The sequence below is a fragment of the Tupaia chinensis genome, unplaced genomic scaffold (genome assembly GCF_000334495.1).
Source record: "Tupaia chinensis unplaced genomic scaffold, TupChi_1.0 Scaffold000115_1, whole genome shotgun sequence".
Lineage (NCBI taxonomy): Eukaryota > Metazoa > Chordata > Mammalia > Scandentia > Tupaiidae > Tupaia > Tupaia belangeri.
Genome location: NW_006159579.1, coordinates 8,911,274 through 8,927,523, shown reverse-complemented (window position 1 = coordinate 8,927,523; position 16,250 = coordinate 8,911,274).

The following is a 16,250-nucleotide window of genomic DNA, read 5'->3' as shown; positions in this document are numbered from 1 at the left end:
TCTTGAGGTGGGAGGTGAGGAGAGGTGGTGCAGGGAGGGGAAGGTTTTCCCCTGTTCTCGGAGCAAAGGAAGACGCTTCAGTGGGCAGAGGGAAAAGACCCTCCGGCTTCCACGTGCAGTAAGCCCTGGGGAAGAAGCAGCTGGGACCGACGAGAGAGGGCCGGACTTTCCCCTCTAGATCCAGACAGCCTTCTGACATCCAAGGTATCTACAGAGACTCAACCCAAAAAGTGCACCCGCCCAAGGCGGGAGCAGCGGAGTCCTAGCCTGGCTCCTCCCTTAGGTGGAGAAGAGGCGGGGCTAGAGGCCCCGCCCCTCTCCTCCCAAGGCCCCGCCCCAGTCCAAGGCCCCGCCCCCTCTGTCGCTGGCTCTGGGTTTCTGGCCTGCGCTGCCTTTGCCTTCCCAGCTCCCTTCCCCCAAGATACGGCCAAGCCTAGGCAGCCACTAGGGCCCTCTTCCCCAGCCTTTCCGGGACAGGCACCGGATGTGACCAGAGATCCCCGGCAGGAGGGCAGACTTCCGTTGCCATCTCCCATTCCTGCCAAAGAAGACTCTGGTGCCAGCTGCGGACCGCCTGCAGCGTGGGCCATGGCTGGGCAGTTCTCCGTTCCAGCTGTCCTTCCCGGAAAGACGTCAGTCTGTCGAGTCTTTCTGGAATTCGTTTGTAATTTCTGGCCTGGAGAAGGATGCCGAAAGATCATTAACTACCGTATTGAAGTGGAACTTTCTGTGTCCTAAAAAGCCCTTCAGGACTTACCGACTGCCCCATGGCCTTGGCCTGTTCTTATTTGGGTGCTTGCATACTTTCTTTCTTTCTTTTTCTTTTTCTTCTCTTTTCTTTTCTTTTCTTTCTTTCTTTTTTTTTTGAGAGGTTTTTGCTATAGGGAGCTGCACTCACCAGACAGACAGAGAGAGAGACAGAGACAAATCACCCCCCAGGGGGGATGGCCATACTGCAATCCCTTCTCCATTCTCCTCTCAGGATCTTGGGCACACACGCACATGCACTGGTGAGAGTTTAAGCCACCGGGTCCGGGACTTGAACTGTGGTTGATTACATGGGAGTTCAGTGACATAGCCATTATGCTAACTGCTGGTCCCTGTACTTGCATGCTTTCTGCCCCGGCCCCACCCTCCACAATGTCGGGCAAGTGGACTGTGTTTCTTTTTGCTTTGCAATTCAAGGAGGGCCTAGCATGACACCCTCCACTTAAATTGATATTCACAAACGTTGTTGGCCCAGCTATGGTGTCACATACTGCTAAGATGCTGGAATCACATGGGAAGCCCAGTTCAATTCCTGGTCCTCCCAAAAGGCCATTCAGGGTTATGTGAGCCTGAATTCCCAGTGCCTCAGGAGGCTGGTCTGGGCAAGACTGTCTAAAAGAGAGCCAGGTGTGTCCCAGCTAGGAGGCTGAGGCAGGAGGATCTAGATAGACAAAGATTGCTTCTCCCTTTTGTTTTGTCAGAGGGCACAATTGCTTGCTGGAGAAAGAGAGAGAGTTAAGCGCCTGGAATATGGTCATGACACAATTGCTTCTTCTCCATCTCTCCCTCTCTTTGGGACTTTGGGCATGCACACCCACACATGTGCCCGGCCTGTCACTCAAGCTGTCAGGTCTGCTGGGATCAATCATGGGATCCAGCTCTCTTCACCACCAGGCCATGGGCCAGCTGGAGAGATTATTCTTATTTATTTATTTATTTATTTTTTAAAGGAGGTGGGTGGAACCAGCAGATGGCATAATCGTTATATGACTGGACTCCCACGTAGACTGTGGTTTGAGTCCCAGACCTAGTGGCTTAAAACACACTGCGCACATGTGCATGCATGCCCAAAATCCCGAGAGAAGGGTGGAGAAGGGATTAGGTATAGCCATGCCCCTTGGAGGGTGATTTCTCAGTTTCTGTCTCTCTGTCTCTCCAGCGAGTGCACACACCCTATAGCAAACATCTCTCTCTTAACAAACCCAAAAAAATTAAAAGGGGGGGGACCAATTTACGCTGGCCCTTGAACTACGTACATATGGGGTATATCTCGGAAGGACACATGTAGCATAAGTGGGGGAATTCATGAGTGAAGGCATGGATGCCGAAGAGAGAAAGTGAGTGCAAGGAGAGAGTCTAGCCTTGAATATGGGGCAAAACAATGGGCACTGGGGCGCCATCAACTGTGACTAGCAGGAGAATGAGAGGCTATTGCTAGTCATTGCACTCTACTCTTTGATTATATTATGTTTAATGTCCTGGTTCCGCTTTGCCTGCCTGAACAGCTCTTCCCTCCTGTGCACATAGTTCATGCCAACTCATGTTTTCCATCCCAGGCCCATTGAGACAGCCTTCAGTGGCAGACAGACTCTAAGTGCCCCTGTATCCCTACCCTTTCCACTGGAGTGTGGTGGGACCTGTGACCTGTTTTTAATGAACAGAATATAGCAAAATTGATGGGCCATGGTTGTACATCAGTAGCAGGCAAGATCAGTCTTGCTAGAAGACCATCTCTGGACACTCTCCTCACTGACTTGATGAAGGATGCAACCATGCTGCTGTCTGCAACCACAAATGGCAAGGAACTGGGTGTAGCCCTAGGAGTTCTGGCAGCCTCCAGCTGACATCCAGCAAGCAGCCAGGGCCCTCAGTCCTGCAGTCCTAATGAAACGAGTCCTGCCACAATCTGAATGCTCTTGGAAATTATTTTTCCCTAGATGAGTCTCCAGATGAGAACGCAGCCCAGCTGACACTGTGATTGTAGCCTTGGGAGTCTTTAAGCAGAAGACTCAGCTAACCTGTGCCTCGACTTCTGAGTCACAGAAACTGTAAGATAATTGATGCATGTTCTTCAAAGTCTCTTATTTGTAGTGATTTGTTATGCAGCCATAGGTAACTAATATACCTTCTGGAGAGGCTGAACTCCCTTACATAAGCTCTCATAACAAAAATAGCTTTTCAGCTTAGTGTTTTTTTTTATGAGAGATTTTTGCTATAGAGTGTGTGCACTCACCAGAGAGACAGAAAGCAAGAAATCATCCCACCAGGGAGATAGTCATGCTTCAATCCCTTCTCCTCCATTCTCCTCTTGGGATTTTGGGCAACCACGCACATGCACTTCATGTGAGTTTTAAGCTGCAGGGTCCAGGACTTGAGCCACAGTAGACTATGTGGGAGTCCAGCAACATAACCATTACGCCATCGCTGGTCCCCATCTTAGTGTTTTTTGTTTGTTTGTTTGTTTGTTTGTTTTTCAGAGGTTTTTTGCTATAGGGCGCGTGCGCTCGCCAGAGAGAGACATAGAGACAGAAAGTGAGAAATCACCCCCCAGGGAGGATGGTCATGCCACAATCCCTTCTCCTCCATTCTCCTTTTGGGACCTTGGGCACGCACGCACATGTACCCGGTGTGAGTTCCAAGTCGCCGGGTCCGGGACACAAACCGCGGTCGACTACGTGGGAGTCCAGTGACATAGCCATTACACTAACTGCTGGTCCCCCCATCTTAGTGTTTTTATGTGACACTTTTATACTGGTTGATCAATGCTCTGGTTTCATGGGAGCACTTTTTGCTTATCACTGTATCCCCAGAGCTTCACAAAATGCCTGGCACGCAGAAGACAACCCACAATAAGGATTAGTTGCCCGTGTTAGTGAGAAAATGCATGTATTCAATCTTCAGAATGACCTGGTAAAGAGGGAACCATTGTTACAGATGAGGAACAGGAAACTGATTATTAACTAAGCAAAAGTGTATTTTGCAAAATTATACTTAACGAGCATATACTTAAAAGTATACCTAACAAGTTATACTTAACAAAATTTTTGTTATGCATGCCACTTTATCCTAATTTTTAGTATGACGAAAGAATAATTAAAAGAGTCGAGAACAGAACATAAATTACATAATTGCATGGTATGACATCCTTCATGTAGCACTGTATTTTTCAAAAAGCACAACTATCCGCAAATCCTTCCTGGCTCCTTTGGTTTCCCCTAAGGCTTCTTTCTCTCTCTCTAATTTTTGCCAGAAGGTACATTCACTCACCAGATAGAGAGACATAGAGGGCGAGGGAGAAAGTACCCCTGCTCCCACAGGGAATGATCACACTGCAATCTCTTCTCCATTTCTCCACCCTGTCAAGGTTTGGAGCACACGTACACATGTATCTATTATGTTTTCCAAGCTGCTGGAGCCAGGATTTGAACCTCATAGTCAGCCGTGTGGGATTTGGCTCCCTTCCCCCAAAGGCTTCTCCTAAGCCTTACTTAAAATCATTCTCAAACTCCTGTCCTATTATCATTCTTTTCCAGCCTATTATTGTCAGACCATCATCTTTCAATGCTTTGTGCAATTCCAGTTTTTTCCCAGCATTGCTTCATCGACTTCATATAATTCTATATTTTTCAGCAAGATTTGTAATTTTGGAACTGGCAGATGGCATAATGGTTAGATTGCTGGACTCCCATGTAATCCATTGTGGTTCAAGTCCCAGAGTGGGTCTCACTTTCTGTCTCTCTGGTGAGCATATGTGTCCTATAAGCAAATATCTCTCTTAAAAAAAAATTTGTAGTTTCATTTTGAACTTCACTTGTGTTGTATTGTTAGAAATCAAAGCCATCCAACAGCAAGGTGCTATTAAAACCAGTTTCTGTTCAATCTCTGCTCAAGATCCTCCAATGGCTTCCAGTCTCCCACCTCTCCTGCCCTTCCCTTCTCAGCCCTCCTGTCCCACTGTGCTCTCCACATTCACCTCCTCATAAATATACATAAATTTTTTAAAAAATAAATGCAAATTATTTTAAAAAGAGAATTGTTTTTATTTAACTTAATTTATTTATTTAAATTTTACCAGAAAGGGACGGCAGGGGGGTTGTGAGAAAGCAAACTGCCAAGTCTGAGACAAACCGTTGTCTGCCATGTGGAAGTCCAATGCCCTTAACCACCATGCCACTTACCAGCCCCTAAATAATTCTTTTAAAAAAAGAACAGGGAGTGAGTTTCCACCTCTTGATGGTCTTCCTGGATGTCTCTATCCCTTGCTACTGCTGCTGGCCTCTTTCTCCAGTACTCTAGACTCTGCCCGGAAGAGAGACCCTGTTGCTTAGCGTCTGCCCAACTCTGTAGGCCCTTCCTAGGATGCCAGCATTTTGACCACCCTGTTGTCTCCACCAAGTCACTGTCTGTGTTGAAATACATTCTGGTTTTGTTTTGTTTTATTTTTCTTCCTTTTTTATTTTTAGCGCAAGAGGGCTCAAGGAGCAAGAGCAAAGAGGGGAGGCAATGAGAGAAGCAACCTCAGAATGAAGAGGATGGAGCGCGAATACAGTCACAGATCTTCCTTGGGTCCCCCCACCGAGTTCCCATGCAGCTCAGAGCAGCAGCTGGCAGGGAGTGAGGGCTGTGTGCCACGTGTCCAGAGCCGTGTGCCGCGTGGCAAAAGCAGCCCGTTGAGTCATGGACACAGCCGCACTGCCTGATGGAGTTTGGTGTGTAGAGTATTTTTGTTTTTTACAGCCCAGCTGCCTGTGTAATGACTTCCTTCCCGTGGCCTTGTTCACGGAGGTGTCCCCGAGTGACTAGCTGAGTCACTGCATTCCTGGCTGCCTAAAATCCTGGCCCAAGCACCAAGGACCAGTTCTTTCATGTAGGTGGGACCTTGGAGGGCTGCTGAGAAGTGCCCTGGACAGAAGGTCAATAGAGCCTTCTCCCCAACCCCCATTTCTCTCCTGCACCCCTCCTGAAAGCACGATTTAGAAAGCGAGTAAAAGTAGAGAAGAAATGCCATCTGCTAGATCACTAGGGAATGACCGCAGCTCTGAGCCACAGCCGGGAGAATAATTTGTCAGTGACCATGAAGTCAATTCCAAATTGAAGAGGGATACGGGGGACTCGTGTCCATCCCCTCTGTCTTATAGCAATGTGAGGGACCTCACTCAGAAGCCTGAGTAAGGAGACAGGAATTCCCAGGCCCAGCTGGCAGGAATGTAAACTTGCTCAGCATGTCCGTAAAATGTGCAGGTGCTTCTTCGTAAAAATCAACGATGCATACATGTTACAGCGATCTCTGTCCTGGAAATGCATACGTGCAGTTAATTTTTTTTTCCAGTTTCTTTATCTCTTCAGTGAGAGAGAGAGAGAGAGATGGGTACTGTCGACAAAGCCCTCACGCTGCAATCCAGCCCTGGTCTCAGCTGGCCCAGATTGTGGGCATACAGGTAAGTGTCCAGTGTACCAGGGAGGTCCCAGGAAGGGGCGTGTACCCGGAACCTTTCCCACATGGACCCGGTTGCACCATAGTTGTGGCACTGTCGGGCCAATATTTCCAGGGAATTATATTTGGAAGAAAATTTGCTCAGATATGTAAGAAGACAAGCAGGAGGCTCTTTATTATCATGATGTTCTGGGCCTAGGAGACCTAGAGGCAAAGGCAAGACGGGGGAATGAGCCAGTGAGACGTGCATATCTTCCTCGGATGTCTACACAGCAATGAGAGACAATCAGGCATCCTAAAGAGCATGGGCAGCATGTACAGTGTTAAGTGGGGAAAACACTGAAAAAGATGTAAAACACAATATTGTCCAGTTTTATTTGGGTCAGATTAACATACAAAACCACACATATTTAAAGCATACAATTTGATGGGCAAGCAGGTGGTGTGGTGGTTAAGGCGCTGGATTCCCATATGGTCAACCATGGTTCAAGTCCTGGACCTGGTGGCTTGCTTTCTCACTTTCCTTCTCTCTCTGTCTTTCTCTGATCAAATTAAAACAAATAAATATAAATACATAAATAAATCATTTTTTAAAAATTAAATAAATAAAGTGTACAATTTGAGTTTTGAAATGTGTGTGTACCCATGAAACCAATGCCACAATCAAAATAATGACTATACCCATCACCTTCAAAATTACGAAGTAGATCTGAAGTATTTAAATGAGCATGTTTAACACCTACCGTTAAGTTAGACAAGCGAACAAAGCTCAACAGTGTGTGTAATATAATCCCATATTAAATCATCATAAACAACATGTAGAGGGACTGGCAGGTGGTGTGGTAGTTAAGGTGCTGGACTCCCATGTGGCCAACCATGGTTCAAGTCCTGGACCTCGAGTCTAACTTCTTCACTTTTCCTCTCTCTCTCTCTCTCTCTCTGGTCAAATTAAAAAAGAATAGGTAAAAACGGGGGAATGAGCCAGTGAAACGTGCATGTCTACCTCGGATGTCTACACATTTAATAATAAATTAAATTAAATAAATAATTTAAAAAATAGTATTTAGATACTCTGAAAAACTCTGGAGGAATGTATACCAAACTTAGGTTTATTGTTGGAAATCCTTCCAAAACTACATGATTCTATTTTGGTAATGTGCTTTGCAACGCAGACATTGAGTATGCCTTTTGTTCCCAGTCATGGTCTCTAGGGTCCAATGAAGGCTTAGCACACTAGAAATGTATCATTATGGCCCCTTGACTTTGAGTGACTTGATGAAAATAGCACTGAGGTAATCACAATGGACTCCAACAGAAGGGTATCTGACTCTGGTTCTCCATCCCCACAGCAGAGAGCTTTATCAGGAACTTCCTTGAACTCAACTCATCTCCAGGACGGATCTCTTTCCTCCCTTGAAGTAGGAGGTATTCCAGCAGGGGTTTGATTGTCTGTGGTTGACTCTGAAATAGTGATTCCCGAACTATCATGAACTCTGTCTTTTACCATCCTTCCTGTGTCTCATAAGTAGAGGAGTGGTGAAAGATTGTAGGGGCAGGGTGTGTTTAGTTTTGTGTGGTTATGAGTTTTATATAATGGTGGTCATAAAGTGTATTCTTTTGGGTCTGGCTTTTTTTGTTCCACATTCTTTTTAAAAAAAAACTTTTTTTTTTTCAATTACCATAAGCTGTGTGCACTCACCAGAGAGAGGGAGAAAGAAAGAAAGAGAAAACACCCAACAACAGGCTTGATCACACCACAATTCCTTATCTTCCATTTCTCTATGCTATTGGAATTTTGGGAGTACATGCACATGTGCCTGGCCTGTTTTTTAAGTTGTCAGGGCTAGGATTTGAACACAGTAAGCCTTGTAGGATCCAGCTCCTTTAACCACTAGGCCATGGACTGGCCTACTCCACATTCTTTATAAGACTTTTCCATACTGTTATGTGTAGCTGTAGTTCATTCACTTTTATTGCTGTTTATGGCATTCCACTGAGTGATTATATCAACATTTTTTCTTTTTTCTGCTACTGATGGACCTCTGAGTTGTTTCCAACTTGGGGCTGTTATAAATAATGCTGTTATGAACATTCTTGCACGTGCCTACTGTGGTATTTGGGCACACATTTCTCATGGGTATATACTTTGGAGCAGAATTTCTGGATTATGAAGTACATCTGTGCTCAACTTTACAAAATAATGCCAAACTGTTTTCCAAAATGATTATACAAAAACACTCCCTTCAGCAATGTATAAGCTTCCTTTATATATTTACCCCTAGTTCTTACCAACAACTGATACTGTCAGACTTAGAACTTTCAGCCATTTAGTGGGTTGTTCAGTGTAGCAGTTCACTGTGGTTTGTGTACTTGGTATTTTTTTTTTTTTAGAGGTTTTTACTATAGGGTGCATGTGCTCTCCAGAAAGAGACAGAAAGTGAGAAATCACCCCCCAGGGGGGGATGGCCACTCCGCAATCCCTTCTCCTCCATTCTCCTCCTGGGATCTTGGGCACGCGTGCACATGCGCTCAGCTTGAGTTTAAGCCAACGGATCCAGGACTCGTACCGCGGTCGACTACATGGGAGTCCAGCGACATAGCCATTACGCTAACCGCAGGTCCCGTGTGCTTAGTTCTTAATGAGGCTAAGTATTTTTTACATGTTTACTGGCTCTTTGGGCTTTATGTTTGCAAAGAGCCTGTTCTTGCCCGTCTTTTTATTGGTCTATCTTTTCATTATTTATTTATGAGCAGTTTTTTGTATATTCTGGATATAAACCCTTTGTTAGTCATATGACTCACAAATCTTTTACCTCTGTGGCTTACCTCTTTACTCTCTTAATGATATTTCTTTCTTTTTTAAAAATTCTTGATAGAGGATATATGTGTGCATGTGTGTGTTTGAAAGAGAAAGAGAGAGAAATAACCCTCTATATGGTGTGGTCACACCACAATCCCTTTCCTCCAGTCCTCCAGCCCACCAGAATCTTGGACACGTGTACATATACCTGGTATGTTTTTAGGCTGACTACACTGGGGGCTTGACTACACTGTGGTCAGCATGTGGCTTCCTGCTCTGCAGTCTGGTACACCACCAGCTACGCTACAGAGGCTGGGCCAGTTTTGCTTTTTCGTCTATAGAAGTTCTTAACTGTAAAAAGTCAATTGATCAGTCTTTCCTACAATTAGTGCTTTTTTCTGTCCTATCAAAGAAAACTTTTTCAATTTTGAGGTCATGGAGATCTAATCCTATGTTATCTTATAAAACCTTATTGCTTTCTGTTTCATGTTAAAGTTTATGTTCAACAGAAATTGATTTGGTTGGTCATTGAATATATGAAGTTAAATTGGAACAACATATCTTATATACACGTCCATTCATTCAACAAATATTTCCTGAGTATCTTCTTTGGATCAGACCATGTTTATAGTTTGACTTTTCATATATAGGTCCATAATCCATCAGAAATTATTTTATGAAATTCACCCTTCTTCACATTTATTAATTTTATTCATGAAAGATAGTGCATGTATGTGCATGAGAGAAAAAGAGAAAGAGACCCTCAAAAAGGTCTCAACTCACCATGATCCCCTTCTCCCAGTCATCCAACTTATCTAACTCAGGTACGCATGCACCTGGCATTTCAAAAGTTATTTGTGGAGGATGGTGTGAGACAAAGTTTCCATGTCATTTTCCCCATCTTTAAACAGACTCAATGCTATTTACTAAAAGATAAGTTCTTTTGCAAAGCATTCTTTTTTTTTTTTCCAGTCTGAAAACAGCCACTCTGTTTATTTACTGACCAGATTACAAAAATAATCATGGTGGATACCTTAGTTCATCCTTCTAATAAGTCTGTTGATCTGGTCTTCCCTATTGCCAGCATCTCCACCTTCTACAAAATGGGTGTTTTTTTCTTTATTCTACCTCATTGAGAAGATAATTTGAAGGGCCATAGGAAGTTATTTGCTTCTTTGAGGCATTTTCCAACAGTATAGAATTCATGAATCAGGTCCTCCATGCAGATGATGCCAAATTCACCAAGAAATCAAGGAATCAAAGCAATTAGCTTCTTACTGATTTTCCCATGACCACGCTTGTAGATTAGTTCATTTACTGACTTCAGGTTTGGGAACTCCCATGCAATATATGGTTCTGCGATTCTCAGCATGTTAATTGAAGCCTTGCTGAGTTTAACAAAGGTGCCATTGAAGATTTGGTGATAATGAAGAAGCTGCAACACCTTTTGAACCTATAGGCTCACTCCATTGATACCTCTGATCCTGATGACAAATGCCAATTTGGGTTCTGCAGGTACACAGAAATTGCCAGCTTTTCTTGCCACCCTGACCATGCAAATCTTGGTTCTGTATGTCTGCCTATATTCCTTATTATAGCGCTTAGCTTTTTCATAGATAAGCTTCCTCCCTGCCTTTCAAAGCATCTTTTGAGCAAATTTCTTTCTTAGGCACTTGACCTTTAGCTCTGCAAAATTCCTTCACTTTTTCAAAATTCTTTCACTTTTTCTTGGTGGCTTCTGCTGCAGCAAGAACTTTTTTCTTGGTTTCTGCTACAGCAGGAAACTTCTTTTTCTTCTTTTGAATGCCCTCCATGGTTTCAGCTGGAAAAGAACTTGCAATACATTTTTAAAAAATAATTATTTAACTTTATTAATTATTATTATTTTCTAGTTTGATCAGACAGAGAGAGAGAGAGAGAAAATGAGAAAGCAAGCCACCAGGTCCAGGACTTGAGCCGTAGTTGGCCAGGTAGGAGTCCAGTGCCCTTAGCCACCACACCACCTGCCAGTCCCAATAATACATTTTTTTCCCCAATTAATCTGTTTTGGAGCTCTTTCTCTGTTTATTGGTTTTTGTCTACTCTTGTGCTAGTACCATACTATCTTAATAATTAGAGTTTTTCAGATTGTTTTTAAAGAGATTTTTGCTATAGGATGTGTGCACTCACTGGAGAGACAGAGAGAAAGAAAGCAAGAAATCATGCCCCACCCAAGGGGGATGGCCGTGCCACAATCCTCTCTCCTCCATTCTCCTCCCAGGATCTTGGGTATGCATGCACACACATCCGGCATGCGATTCAAGCTGCCAGGTTCAGGACTTGAATCATGGTCAGCCATGTGGGCATCCAGCAATGTAACTATTACACCATTTGCTTGTCCAAATAATTAGAGTTTTTAAATAAATCTTATTAGCTAATAGAGCAAGTCCTCTTACCTTGTACCTCTTCAAGAGTACCTTGGCTGTTATTGGCCTTCTGCAGTTTCATATAAATCTTGTATTAAAATCGTCTTGTCAAGTTTCATATGAAAATCAACTGGGATTGTTTTGGTTTCAGAGAGGGACAGCTTTGTAATATTGAGTCCTCTAATCTATTAACATGGTATATTTCTGCGTTATTAATATATTTTTATTTTATTTATTTATTTTAGAGATTTTTGCTATAGGATGTGTGTACTCACTGGAGAGACAGAGAGACAGAAAGCGAGAAATCACCCCCCAGTGGGATGGACATGTCACAATCTCTTCTCTTCCATTCTCTACTTGGGATTTTTGAGCATGCACACATAATGCCTGACATGAGTTTCAAGACTCTGGGTTTGGGACTCAAACCACAGTCAATCACATGGGAGTCCAGCACCTTAATCACTAGGCCACCTGCTGGCACAAATTCATTGATTTTTAAAAAAAATATTTATGAAACTGTTCATGATTTTCTCTACAGAGGAAATCCTTTGTTGGCTCCATTTATAGGTACCTGCTTTTTTTTTGTTTGTTATTTTAAAAAGTATATTTTTGAGCCAGCAGGTGGCATGGTGGTTAAAGCAGCTGGATCCCACATGGCTGCTGCTTTGTTTGAATCCCAGACCCAGAGGCTTGAAAAAAACATGCCATCCGTGTGTGCATGTGTGCAAAAATCCCAAAAGAAGAATGGAGAAGAAGAGATTGTGGCAAGGCCACGCACCCTGGGAGGAGAGGGTGCTTTCTCACTTTTCCTCTCTATGTCTCTCTGACAAGTGCATGTACCTTATTACAAAAAAAAAAAAATTAAGTACCTTTTTAAAAAACTATTTTCTGACATTTGCTGGAATATAGACATAAGATTGATTTTAGTGTATTTATTTTGTATCCAGTAATCTTGTGATATACCTCCCAATAATTAGGAGTAAGATTATCGCTGAGGGGCCAGCAGGTGACGTGGTGGTTGAGGTGCTAGACTCCCAACCTGGCAGCTTGCTTTCTTACTTTCCCTTTTCCTTCCTCTCTCTTTGTTTCTCTCTGGTCATATTAAAACATAATGATAATAAATAAAATTAAATTTTAAAATCATCTTGTCAAGTTCCATATGAAAATCAATTGGGATTGTTTTGGTTCCAAAGACTGATAACTTTGTAATATTGACTCTTCCAATCTATTAACATGGTATATTTCTGCATTATTTATTTATTTGAGAAATTTTTGCTATAGGGCACATGTGCTCCCCAGAAAGACAGACAAAAGGCAAGAAATCACCTCTGGGAGGATGACCACGCTGAAATCCCTTTTCCTCCATTCTCCCAGGAACTGGAATTCTGCTGCAGAGCAGAGGCCAGTCTATCTTAAATACACTTTTAAAAATATTAATTTTATTTTATTTATTATTATTATTTTTAAAATTTGCTATTGGGCATGTATGCTCATCAGAGAGAAATAGAGACACATGCGTTCACCAGAGAGAGACAGAAAGAGAGAGAGAAAAAGTGAGAAAGCAAGCCACCAGGTCCAAGACTTGAACTGTGGCTGGCCATGTGGGAGTCCAGTGCCTCAGACACCACACTACCTGCTGATCTCCTGAAAGTATTTTTTAACTTTTGTCTCCTCTGAAATATAGAGTTCTTTAGAGATTGGGAGAGTGCACTGTTTCATTCAGACCTCTCACATTGCCTGATTGGAATAAATGCTCAGAAAAGGGGGCCAGTTTCTATGATACAGTGGTAATACACAGCTCAAGGGAAGCCGGGTCCCACATGGTGACTGAGGTTCAACTCCCCAGTCAGGTCAGCCTGAAACACACTAGGCATACATGGCAGACCCAGGATCTGATAGGTCAGAGGACTGGAGGAAGGGGAGTGCAGCATGACCAGACCCATGGAGGATGCTCATCTCTCTCACTCGCACGTGTCATGCACTTACACTTTATCATGAATAAGAAAGTTTGTGAAATAAATGAAGTTCCACTGGAACGAGCTATCTTGTACACACTCATATTCATTTACGAAATATTTACTGAGTACCTGAAGATGTCAGTTCATGTTCTAGGTGCTGTGAGTGAGCAAAAGAAAAAAGTTTCTACCCTCAGGGATATTACAGATGAGATTCAGGCAGGTCATAATGGTGAGGAGCTAAAGTAAATAGAATGAGGGGATAGAGAGTGATGGGGTTTAGACTTGATATTTTCATAGAGTGGTCTGGGAAAGTCTTTCTGGGGAAGGGGTTTTTTGAGTGGAAATTTGGAGTAAGAAAGAATTCCTTTGTGGTATCTGTGGGAAGGAACAACAGTGGTCTTGAGGTAGGAGTGAGCCTCCATGTCCCAGGAGCAGGTAGGAGCCCAGCGTGGCTGAAATAGAGGAGGGGTAGGTGGGAAGAAATTCTCTTAGAGAGGTAGGGAGGGAAAGTTGGAAGAAGGGCAGATCACTCAACATTTTTGACACCTTTGAAAAAAGATTTGGGTTTTTATTCTGAAATGGGAAAGCATTAGACACTTTAGAGAAAAGGAAAAGAAATGTAACTTTGAGAGAGATTTTTGCTATAGGGTACATGAACTCACTGGAGACATAGAATCAGAGAAAGTGACGAGAGAAAGTGAGAAATCCGCCCTCAAAGGAGATGGTCATGCAGCAATCCCCTCTACTCTTCTCCTCTAGGGATATGGGGCATTTACACATAGGCACCCAGTGTGTAAGCCACAGGGTCCGGGACTCAAAACGTGGTCGACTACATGGGAGCCAGTGAAGTAAACATTAGGCCATTCACTGGTCCCTCCTTATTTTTATAGCGCAAAGAGAGAAGCACCTTCAACAAGATCTCCTCATACCGGGATCCCCTCAACGATCTTCCAACTCCCCTGCCCTCCACCTCCCCTGGATCCTGGGTGCCCACGTCCACTTACTGAATGTATTTTCAGGTTGACCTAGGGACCCAAACCTGCGAGGGGCCATGTGGCCTCCAGCCTTGCAGGGCCCTAGGGTTGCCATTGTGCTATAGTGGCTGGAGCTTGACTTTTTTAAAAGAATCTCTCTGGCTGCTGTGTTAATAGGCTCTATGAGAGTAGAGTAGAATCTGGGAGAACAGGTAGGCGGTGACTACAATTTTCCCAGGAAAGAGAAGAAGGTATTTTAAAAGTAGAGCTGACATTTACTAGTGGATTACATATGGGGATATTGTAGAAGATAGGAGTCAGACCCAGTTTCGGGTGGCCACATGAAAGACCTGGGTTTGGATCTGGATCCTGGGTTGACCTGAACAAGTGAGGCATAACTGCATGTGCCTGTGATCTTGGCTGTCTGGGAGGCTGGTGGGAGGACCGCAGAGTAGCAACACCCTGTCAAAGGTGTCTGTCTTTCTCTTGGTCATGAAAGAAAGAAATAAAAATAATGTTTGAGAGAAAAATAAGAGAGAAGTCAAAAATAAATTCAGTGGTTTGACCTGAGTCATGAGAAGGCTGGAGTTGACATTAACTGAGGTGGGAAACCTGCAGAGAGCCACTTAAGGGGCAAGTTTTGATTGTTAGACTTTGGACAAGTTAAATCTGACATATTGTTCACACTTATGTATATGTTCACTAGCTTTCAGGTTCTTTTTTTTTTTTTTTTTTTTTTTTTTTTGAGAGGTTTTTGCTATAGGGCGCGAGCGCTCACCAGACAGACAGAGAGAGACATAGAGACAGAAAGCGAGAAATCACCCCCCAGGCGGGGATGGTCACACCGCAATCCCTTCTCCTCCATTCTCCTCCTGGGATTCTGGGCACGCACGCACGCACATGCGCCAGAGTGAGCTTTAAGCCACTGGATCCGGGACGTGAACCGCGGTCGACTACGTGGGAGTCCAGCGACATAGCCATTACGCTAACTGCTTAGCTTTCAGGTTCTTGAGGTTCTAACCCAACCTGAAGTTAGAATCAGCCTTGTTGATTGAACAACAGGCACTGTGCAGAAAGCTTTATGTGTGCTGTCATTTAATCCTTTCAATCATTCTCTTGACTTAGTTGCTAATATTTCATTGTTCTTTATGGATGAGAGATTAAGAAGTCCGTGGTCACTCAGGCAATTATTAATCTGCCTGATTAATGCAGAGCTGGAATCCAACCCAGGTGTGCCAGACTATATATAGAGCTCTTGCTATTTATTAATCATTGGATTATAAACCTGGGGACCACTTTTTGAGCATATTTGCTCCAGACTTGGGTTCCATTACAAAAAAGTTCCTGGAACATGTGACAAGACCTCGGACAGGAGCTTACCCCTATTTCAGAGTTTCGGTCACACAAAATCTATGAGGAAAGGGCAACATTATTGGACAGGAGGCGGCTGGCTAATGCTTGAAAGATCAAGTATCCGACGACTTATTGCTAAGAAATTGGTGATCAGCAGTTTGTTTTGGTTATTATTATTTAGAAAAAATGAGAGGATATTAAAAACTGCTGGAAGCTTGGTGAGATAAAAGAAAAGTCCAACTACTCCCAGGCAGTGCTTGCTCGGAAACCCCGGACCAGGTGAAACGGGGCTCAGGCAGAGTCCAGGGCCTCTGCCCGGCTTCCAGCTTCTAGAAAGTGTAGGCTGGCGTGGCCTTCCTTAGGTGGTCCTCTAGAAACGTCAGATTATGGAGTACAAAAGCCAGGAACCACGCGAAAACCTAGACCGGCGCCCGCGCATGCGCCGGAAGCGAGGTCCGCTCTCCGCGACGTCAGGGGGCTCGCGCCCGCTCAAAAGCCCCGCCCCGCGGGCGCCGGAGGCGACCTGGGCGGGGGGCCCCGGGCCACGCCCCCAGTCGA